This window comes from Ailuropoda melanoleuca, chromosome 4, assembly GCF_002007445.2.
Source record: "Ailuropoda melanoleuca isolate Jingjing chromosome 4, ASM200744v2, whole genome shotgun sequence".
Lineage (NCBI taxonomy): Eukaryota > Metazoa > Chordata > Mammalia > Carnivora > Ursidae > Ailuropoda > Ailuropoda melanoleuca.
The window spans coordinates 59,097,902-59,108,086 of record NC_048221.1 but is presented as its reverse complement, the minus strand read 5'-3'; the positions used below and the strand labels follow the sequence as shown (position 1 = coordinate 59,108,086).

General features: G+C 36.9%; 1 non-coding gene across 1 annotated transcript; it reads left to right on the top strand.

Moving 5' to 3' along the window:
• The first annotated feature begins 9,672 nt into the window (after positions 1-9,672).
• Positions 9,673-9,779, top strand: LOC117802083. The gene has a single exon (XR_004625143.1). It is a non-coding gene; the product is annotated as a U6 spliceosomal RNA (small nuclear RNA).
• The last annotated feature ends 406 nt before the right edge of the window (positions 9,780-10,185 follow it).

Here is a 10,185-nt window from a genome sequence, read left to right as displayed (position 1 = left end):
AAATAGTGAAAGAGAACATCTTTGTCTTTTCCTGATCTTAGAAGGAAACCTTTCTGTTTTGCCATTAAATATGATGTCAATTGTGGGGTTTTTGTAGATACTTTACCAGGTGAGGAAATTCCCTTCTATTCCTACTTGGTTATTTCTATCATGAAAGGGATTGGGGTTTATCAAATGCTTTTTCTAAACCTGTTGAGATGATCATGTGGTTTTGTCATTTAACTCTATTAATATTTTGTAATACATTGGTTGATTTTTGTATGTGAACTAACTCCACATTCCTGGGATAAGTCCTACTTGGTGTAATCCATTTTAGAAGCTGCTGGATTCAGTTTGCTTACATTTTGGTGAGGATTTTTGCATGCATATTTATAAAGGATATTGGGTCTGTAGTTTTCCTTTGTTGTGTTTTCCTGACTTTGGAATCAGAGTAATACTTTTGTCAGGGATTACATTAGAGAGTGTTCCATTCTCTTCTAATTTTTTGAAGTGTTTAAGAAGGATCGGCATCCATTCGTCTCTAAAAATTTAGAATTCACCTGTGAAGCCATTTGGTCCTGGGCTTTTCACTGTTGGGTGTCTTTAATTTTTATGTTTATTATTTTTTAAAGATTTTTATTTATTTTTTTGAGAGAGAGCAAGCACAGCAGGAGGGGAGGGGCAGAGGAAGAGGGAGAAGCAGACTCCCGGATGATTACAGGGGTCCCTTATTTTTATTATCTTTTTAAAAGATTTTATTTATTCATTTATTTGAGAGAGAGTGGAGGAAGGGACAGAGGGAGAGGGAGAGAGAGAATCCCAAGCCGACTCCACGCTGAGCACAGAGCCCCGCACAAGGATCCCTACCACAACCCTGAGATCAAAACCCAAGCTAAAACCAAGAGTCAGTAGCTCAAATGACTGAGCCGCCCCTGGGTGTTTTTTAATTGCAATTCAATCTTTTGTATAGTACAGGTCTGTTCACATTTTCTATTTCTTCTTGAGTCATTTCAGTATTTTTTGTCTATGAATTAGTCCACTTCATCTAAATTATCTAATTCACAAGCAAATGATTGCTCATAGTATTTTCCTTTCTGTAAATCAGTACTACTATCCCTTCTTTCATTCCCAATTTTAGTAATTTGAGCCTATTTTTCTTGGTCAATCTAACTAAAAGTTTGTCACTTTTCAAAATCTCTTCATAAACCAACTTTTGGTTTTGTTGATTTTCTCTACTATTTCTCAAAATAATTTTTAAGAATTTAATCGTAGTAAAAAATACATAACACAAAATTTACCATCTTAACCATTTTTAAGAGTACATTTCAGTCGTGTTAAGTATATTTGCATTGTTGTTTAATAGATCTCCAGAACTTTTTCCTTTTGCAAAACTGAAACTCAACACACGATAAACAGCTCTCTGTTTCCTGTTCCTCCCTCTGTTGGTGACCGCCGTTCAATGCGCTCTTTCTTTACATCTGACTGCTTTAGGCACCACATACAAGTGGAGTCATGCAGTATTTGCCTTTTGGTGACTGGCTTACTTGCCTTAATACATTGTCCTCAAGCTTCATCCATGGGTTAGCATGTGGCAGGATTTCCTCTTTTTAGGGTTGAAAAAAATTCCATTGTATATATAACCACATTTTATTTATCCATTAATCTGTCAACGGACATATGGATTGCTCCCAACTCTTGGTTATTGTGAATAAAGCTTTTAGAAAGATAAGTGTGCAAGTATCAGTTCAAGATCCTGCTTTCACTTCTTTTGCATATTCACACATAAATGGGATTGCTGGATCATATGATAATTTTATTTTTAATTTTTTTAGAAACTGTCATACCGTGTTCCATAGTGGTTGCACTATTGTACACTCCTACCAGAAGTCCATAAGGACTCCCATTGCTGCGCATTATCACCAACACTTGCCGTTTCCTGTTTTGTTTTGTTTTCCTGATAGTAGCCATTCTAATTGGGTATAAAATGATCTTATTGTGATTTTTATTTTCATTTCTCTAATGATTAGTGACATTTAGCATCTTTTCATATGATTGTTGGCCATTTATATATCATCTTTGGAGAAATGTCCAAGTTTTCTGCCCATATTTTCCATTGGATTTTTTTTTTTTTAGTTTTCTCTATTATTTTTCTAGCCTCTATTTCACCAATGTCAGTTCCAATTTTTGTTACTTTCTTCCTTCTGATTGCTTTATGTTTAGTTTGCTCTTCTTTTTTTATGTCTTCTTTTTTTAAAAAAGATTTTATTTATTTATTTGACACACAGAAAGAGTGAGAGCACAAGCAGGGGGAGCGGCAGGCAGAAGAAAAGGGAGAAGCAGGCTCCTGATGAGCAGAGAGCCCAACAATGTGGGGCTCAATCCCAGAACCCTGGGATCATGACCTGATCTAAAGCCAGACGCTTAACTAATGAGCCACCCAGTTGCACCCCCGCTTTTTTTTAAAGATTTTATTCATTTATTTGACAGAGATAGAGACAGCCAGCGAGAGAGGGAACACAAGCAGGGGGAGTGGGAGAGGAAGAAGCAGGCTCATAGCGGGGGAACGTAATCCTGGCGTTCTGGGATCGAACCCCACATCAGGCTCCTCTGCTGGGAGCCTGCTTCTTCCTCTCCCACTCCCCCTGCTTGTGTTCCCTCCCTCGCTGGCTGTCTCTATCTCTCTGTCAAATAAATAAATAAAATCTTTTAAAAAAATTAAAAAAAAAGAAAAGTAAAGAGATGGAAAAAGAAATACCATAGGAACATTAATCAGAAGAGCTAGAGTAGACATATTAGTATCAAAGTAGATTTCAGAGCAAAGAAAATCATCAGGAATAAAGAAGGACATTATGTAATGTAAAAGTGTCAATTCACTAACAAGACACAATAATCCTAAATGTGTTTGCGTCTAACACCAGAGCCTCAAAATTCTAGAAGCCGAAACTGACAGAACTAAAGGAAAGAATAGACAAATCAAAAATTAAATACCCCTCTCTCAATAATCGGTATAACTAGTAGATAGAAAATAAGTAAAGAGAGAATGGAACAGGACCATAACCAATTGTATCTAATTGACGTTTGTAGAACACTGGACAACAGAATACACGTTCTTTTCAAATGCACATGGAAGATTCACCAAACAGACTATATCTTGGATCAGAAAGCAAACCTTAAAAAAATAAATAAATAAAAAGCAAACCTTAACAATTTTAAAGGAATTGAAAGCTTGCAAAGTATATCCTCTGACCTAAATGGAGGTAAACTAGGAATCAAAAAAACAAATGAAACAGGAGAATCTCTAAACACTTGGAAATTAAACAACAGACTTCTAAATAATTGATGGATCAAAGAGAAAATCTCAAAGGAAATTAGAAAATATCAGTATCCCTCATAGAGGGAGCATACCTCAAAATCATAAAAGTCATATATGAAAAACATACAGTGAATATCATCCTCAATGGGGAAAAAGTGAGAGCTTTTACCCTAAGGTCAGCAGCATGACAGGGATGTCCACTCTCACCACTGTTGTTCAGCATAGTACTGGAAGCCCTAGCCTCAGCAATCAGACAACAAAAAGAAATAAAACGCATCTGAATGGGCAAAGAAGAAGTCAAACTCTCACTCTTCACAGATGACATTATACTCTGTATAAAAAAAACCCAAAAGAGTCCACCCCAAAATTGCTAGAATACAGGAATTTAGCAATGTGATAGAATATAAAATCAACGTGCAGAAGTCAGTTGCATTTCTATACAGTAACAATGAGGTAGAAGAAAGAGAAATCAAGGAGTCAATCCCATTTGCAATTGCACCGAAAACCATAAGATACCTAGGAATAAATCTAACCAGAAAGGTAAAGTATCTGTACTCTGAAAACTATAGAACACTTATGAAAGAAATTGAGGATGACATAAAGAAATGGAAAAACATTCCATGCTCATGGATTGGAAGAACAAATATTGTTAAAATGTCAACGCTACCAAAGCAATCTACACATTTAGTGCAATCCCTATCAAAATACCATCAGCATTTTTTACCGAGCTGGAACAAACAATCCTAAAATTTGTATGGAACCATAAAAGAACCTGAATAGCCAAAGTAATGTTGAAAAAGAAAACCAAAACTGAAGGCATCACAATTCTGGACTTCAAGCATATCACAAAGCCATAATCATCAAGACAGCATGGTACTGGCACAAAAACAGACACATATATCAATAGAACAGAATAGAGAACCCAGAAATGGACCCCAAACTCTATGGTCAGCTAATCTTTGACAAAGCAGGAGAGGATATCCACTGGAAAAAAGACCGTCTCTTCAACAAATGATGTTGGGAAAACTGGACAGCCACAAGTAGAAGAATGAAACTGGACCATTTTCTTAGACCATACACAAAAATAGACTCAAAATGGATAAAAGACCTACACGTGAGACAGGAATCCATCAAAACACAGGCAACAATCTCTGTGACCTCGGCCACAGGAAATTCTTGCTAGACACTTCTCCAAAGGCAAAAATGAACTATTGGCACTTCATCAAGATAAAAAAACTTTTGCACATAAAGGAAACAGTCAACAAAACTAAATGGCAACCTACAGAGTGGGAGAAGGTATTTGCAAATGTCTTATTGGATAAAGGACTACTATCCAGGATCTAGGAAAACTTATCAAACTCAACATCCAAAACACAAATAATCCAGTCAAGAAATAGAAAGAAGACATGAACAGACATTTCTCCATATGTCTTCTACATACAAATGGCCAGCAGACAGACACATGAAAAAATGCTCAACATCACTCAGCATCAGGGAAATACAAATCAAAACCACAGTGAGATACCACCTCACATCAGTCAGAATGGCTAAAATGAACAAGTCAGGAAACAACCGTTGTTGATGAGGATAGGAAGAAAGGGGAACCCTCTTACACTGTTGGTGGGAATGTAAGCTGGTGCAGCCGTTCCGGAAAACAGTATGGAGATTCCTTAAAAAGTTAAAAATAGAGCTACCCTATGACTCAGCAACTGCACTACTAGGTATTTACCCCAAAGATACAAATGTAGTGATCTGAAGAGGCACATGCATCCCAATGCTTATAGCAGTGATGCCCACAGTAGGCGAACTGTGGAAAAAGCCCAGATGTCCATTGACGGATGAATGAATAAAGATGTGGGGTGTGTGTGTGTGTGTGTGTATATATATATATATATAAAATACAAATGGGGGGTGTGTATAATGGAATATTACGCAGCCATCAAAAAGAATGAAATCTTGCCATTTGCAACAATGTGGATGCAACTAGAGTGCATTATGCTTGCAAAATAAGTCGGAGAAAGACAAATACCATATGATTTCACTCATATGTGGAATTTAAGAAACAAAACAAATGAACATATGGGAAGGAAAGGAAAAACAAAATAAGATGAAAACAGACAAAGAGACTCAGAACTCCAGGAAATGAACTGAGGGTTGCTGTGGGGAGGTGGGCAGTGGGATGGGGTAATCAGGTGATGAGCATTAAGGAGGGCACTTGATGTAATGAGCCCTGGGTATTATATACAACTGATGAATCACTAAATTCTACCTCTGAAACTAATAATACAGTATATGTTAATTAAATTGAATTTAAATTTTAAAAGATAATAAAAGAAAATATCAATATCCCTCAACTTAGATGCAAAATCCTTAACAAAAATTGGCAAATTGAATCAAGTAATATATAAAAGGTGAATACGCATTCAGCCACAGAAAGCCATAAAACTCTGGAAAATGCTATACCATGAATGAACCTTGAATACATAATGCTAAGCCAAATAAGCTAGACACAAAAGGACAATTACTGTATAGTTCCAGGTATATGAGGTAATAGGCAAATTCACAGAGACATAAAGTAGAATAGAGGTTACCAGGGCCTGGGGGAAATGGGAAGTTAATTGTTTAATGGGCACAGAGTTTCTATTTGGTACAATGAAAAAACTTTTTATTTTTTTTTTTGGATATGGATAGTGGTGGTGATTGCACAACATCATGAATGTATTTAATGCCATTGCATTGTACATTTAAAAATGGTTAAAATGGTAAATTTTATGTTAAGTGTATTTTATCACAATAAATAAACAAGCAAAACACATCACAACCATGTGGGGTTTATCCTGGGAATTTGAGGATGGTCTAATACTTAAAAATTAATCAGTGTAATCATATTTGCAGCTTAAAGAATGTCCATTCATGATAAAAACTGTTAGCTAACTAGGAATAGAAAGAAATGTCCTTAACCTGATAAAGGCATCTACCTAAACCTATAGCTAACATCACACTTAACGGTGAAAGTCTTTCCCCTTAAGATCGAAAACAAGGAGAGAATGTTCTCTCTCACGGGTCTTATGCAACATTGTACTAATAGTCTTAGACCATGAAATAAGGCAAGATAAAGAAATAAAAGGCATACAGATCGAGTAACATGATTGTCAATGTGTAAATCTCAAGTAACCTACAAAATACCTCCTATAACTAAAAGGTGCATTTAACAATGTCACAGGATACAAGGTCAACATACAAAAATCAACTGTATTTCTCTATACTAACAATGAGCAACTGAAAGCCAAAATCTAAAAAAAAATATCATTTACAATCAGTCTATGAAAAATGAAATAGCTGTAGTCCAGCAAAACATGTACAGGATGTATATGCTTAAAACCACAAAATATTGGTGGAATAGAAGAAATTTTAACAAAGAGTCATACTACTTGAGGAATTACACTTAAGACTTATATATAGCTAGGGTTGCCTGGGTGGCTCAGTTGGTTGAGCAGTCGACTCTTGATTTCAGCTCAGGTCATGATCTCAGGGTCATGAGTTTGAGTTCTTCGTGGAGCCTGCTTAAGATTCTCTCTCTTGGGGCGCCTGGGTAGTGCAGTTGTTAAGCGTCTGCCTTCGGCTCAGGGCGTGATCCCGGTGTTCCAGGATCGAGTCCCACATCGGACTCCTCTCCTGGGAGTCTGCTTCTTCCTCTCCCACTCCCCTGCTGTGTTCCCTCTCTCTCTGGCCGTCTCTCTGTCAAATAAATAAATAAAATATTAAAAAAAAAAAAAGATTCTCTCTCTCCCTCTGCCCCTGCCAGCTCGTGCCCTCTCTCTCTCTCTCTCTCAAAAAAAAAAAAAAANCCCTCCAAAAAAAAAAAAAAAAAAAAAAGATACACAAATCAGTGAAACAAAACAGAGAGTCCAGATACAAATTCAAGCTAATAGAGTCATTTAATTTCTACAAAGTGGTGACAGTAATTTAATGGAGAAAAGATAGTCCTGGAATAATTGTACATCCATATACCAAAAAACCCCCCAAATTCTTGACAAAAATTAACTCAAAGCAGATCATATATATCAATAAAAGGTTAAGATGTGGAAGAAAACCTTTGTGCCTGGAAGTAACACAAAGAGTTCTTAGCTATGACATCAAAAGCATGATTCATAAAAGAAAAAAATTGAAAGTTGAACTTTACCAAAATAAAAAATGTTTGCTCTGTGGAAGACTCAATTTAGAAAATGAAATAGGGGCGCCTGGGTGGCACAGCGGTTAAGCGTCTGCCTTCGGCTCAGGGCGTGATCCCGGCGTTATGGGATCGAGCCCCACATCAGGCTCCTCTGCTGTGAGCCTGCTTCTTCCTCTCCCACTCCCCCTGCTTGTGTTCCCTCTCTCGCTGGCTGTCTCTATCTCTGTCAAATAAATAAATAAAATCTTTAAAAAAAAGAAATAAACTATAGACTGGGAGAAAGATGTTTGCCCATCACATATCTAATAGAGAATTTGCAATCAGAATACATAAATCCTCTCAAGCCTCAACACTAAGATAACAAACAACCTGATTAAAATATGGGCAACAACTAAAACACAGTTTACCAAACAAGATACATGGATGGTAAATATGTCTGTGAAACAATGTCCAACAATATTGCCTACTAAGGGATAAAATGAAACCGTGCTACACACTTTTTAGAATGGCTTAAAGAAAAAAAATCCTGACAATACCTAGTGATGACAAGGAGCCAGAGCCCCTAGATCTCGTATATTTCTGATGGGAAAGCGAAAATGATACAGCCGCTCTAGAAAACAGTTTGGCAGCTTTTCATAATGTTAACCCTAACGCCCACCATAGGACCCACCAATACCATTCCTGAGCCTTTACGCAGGTGTAAGTGAAGTTTTCCTTAAAGGGCCAGAGAGTAAATATTTTAGGCTTAAGGACATAGGTCTCTGTCACCACTACTCAACAGTGTCAGTGTACTGCAAAAGCAGCTATAAGACAGGTATGTAAAGGAACGGGCGAAGCTGTGTTGCAATAACATTTTATTTACCGAAATAGGCAGCCAGCCCATAGGCCATAGTTTGCCACCTTTTGCCCTAGAGAAATGAAGACTGTGTTCATTGAAAAACATGTATACAAATGTTTACAGCACCTCTATTCATAATTAACAGAAATTGGTAACAACCCAAATGTCCTACATAGGGTAAACGGATAAACCTGTGGTACATTCATGTGTGGACTGTTACTCAGCAATGAGGGAGGATAACCTATTGATACGTGAAAGGACTTGGATTAATTTCAAAGGCATTATCTGAGTGACAGAAGCTGGTATCAAAAGGTTACATACTGTAGGATTCCATTCATATGATATTCTTGGAGAAACAAAACTAGAGTGTAAAGAAATGATCAATGGTAAGGGTTGAATGTGGGGTGTGACTCGAAAGTAATAATGGAAATGAATCTTGGGGGATGATGGAATTGTTCTGTATCCTAATTGTTGAAGTGATTCCATGAATCTATACATCTCAAAAGTCATAAACCTATACACCCCATGAAAGGGCAGTTTTTTGAGATGATTATTTACCATTAATGCCAACATCAATTCTCCCTATCAAAAAGAGAGTAATCATCATTTTGTGCCTTCATTTCCTTACCACCTAATTCCTTCTTAGCCATTTGCATGCTGTTTTTTGTCTGCACCATTTCTTTCAAAAATCAACTTTTAGGAAGCAAGTCTAAAGAGTTTTTCTCAGTCATCACTCCTGATTTTTTTTAAAGATTTATTTATTTATTTTAGAGAGAGAGAAAGAGTGTGAAAGCAGGAGCAGGAGGGGCAGAGCGAGACGGAGAGAGAATCTCAAGCAGGTCCTGCACTGAGCGCAGAGCCCAACATGCAGCCCGATCTCATGATCCCAAGATCATGACCTGAGCCAAAACCAAGAGTTGGATGCCTAACTGACTGTGCCACCCAGGCACCCGGAGCTCTGTATTGTTAATAAAGTCCTCAGCCTGACACGGGGCTTGACCTCAACACCCTGAGATCAGGACCTGAGCCGAAACCAAGAATCTGATGCTTAACCGACTGCACCACCCAAGATCCCCCGTTCTGATCTTTTTGTAGCATTTTTTGCTGTTGATTATTCTCTTCTTAAAGCTCTGCTTTTTAGCTTCTGGGATGCTGTACTTTTTGGATTTTCCTTCAGCCACATTGAGTGCTGCAGTTACATAACCTGTTCCTTTTTATGTTTAATGTCTGAACAACAAGAACTCTGCTGTCCAACACACTAGACACATACGGCACTTGAGCATTTGAAATGCAGCTACTGCTACTGAGCAATGAAGTTTTAAATTTGATTTAATTTTAATTAATTTAAATTTAAAAACTTGATATCCGGTGCTCACTTCTGCAGCACACATGCTAAAATTGGGATGATACACAGAAGATTAGCATGGCTCCTGAGCATGGATGACATGCAAATTTGTGAAGCATTCCATATTGAAAAATAAACAAATAGATAAACAAACAAACTAACAAACTTGATATTCAGTTCAATTCCTGCAAACTTCTAAGTATGTCTGGAACAACTTGGGTATATTAATCTATTTTTTCAGCCCTAAATTTTATGAAATCTAAATACAGATCGAGTATTTTTGATGAAATCTTGGCATCTGAATTAAGATGCAAATGTAAAATATGCAGCAAATTTTAAATGCTTAGTACGAAAACAGAACGTAAGGTAGCTTATTAACAATCTGTTTATACACTTGCATTTGAAATTGTAATGTTTTAAGTATATTGGATTGAATATAAGATTATTAAAATGGATCTCTCCTGTTCCTTTTTACTTTTTAAAGTGTGGCTTCTAGAATATTTTAAGTTACGTGTTGGGTCACATTATATTAGACA